The sequence below is a fragment of the Capsicum annuum genome, chromosome 10 (genome assembly GCF_002878395.1).
Source record: "Capsicum annuum cultivar UCD-10X-F1 chromosome 10, UCD10Xv1.1, whole genome shotgun sequence".
Taxonomy (NCBI): Eukaryota; Viridiplantae; Streptophyta; class Magnoliopsida; order Solanales; family Solanaceae; genus Capsicum; species Capsicum annuum.
The window spans coordinates 84,740,922-84,741,682 of NC_061120.1; positions in this window are offsets into that span (position 1 = coordinate 84,740,922).

Consider the following 761-nt stretch of genomic DNA (forward strand, 5'->3'; position numbering starts at 1 on the left):
TAAGTTCAGAATCCATCAATGCATGGCTTGAAAGCCCAAAATACAAATTTAAACGTTTTTACCTCTAACGAACTCATTGACTCTTCGTGTTCCCATTCTACAATTGTTCCATGGTTAAAGTGTTGAAAAGATGCAAAAAACTTAGGAAGCTCACTAAATGATTTCTGAAAATCACCATACACCAATTTAAATGCTCGTTGACGTCCAAGCCACGCTTTCCTATATGTTACTTGATGACCAAATATCTCATGAACCTTAGAAATGACATCTACTACCAACAATTTAGGATTTTTACGTATTTGATTTAGAAACAAAGATGCAATTAAATTGGTATCTAGGTTAGCGTAACCTGTATTAAGCCCTTCAGTCTCACATCTATGATTATCAAAATACTTTCTTATCTTCCAAAGGCTACCTCCAACCTTTCGGCCTCGAAGAAACCATCGATAAACTAATGATTCGTGAAACCTGCATCTAACAATCCATAGTTTCTTGCTTGATGTTACAACTATGAATTCTGTATTTTTGCACAAACTTCAAATTGTCACAGTCCGTTTCAATCTATCTTTGCTGCTAAAACACATTCCTTTTTTTAAATCTTTTTTGCCATCATCAGACCAAACAGAATAACAATTCATCTCAGATTCACGGGTAGAGATAAAAATATCTTCTTCATTCTCTAATGTTATAAAGTAGGGTATCTCATGATTTTGCATTTCAGACACACTTTGACCAAATTGATTATGAAGATTTACACCAAT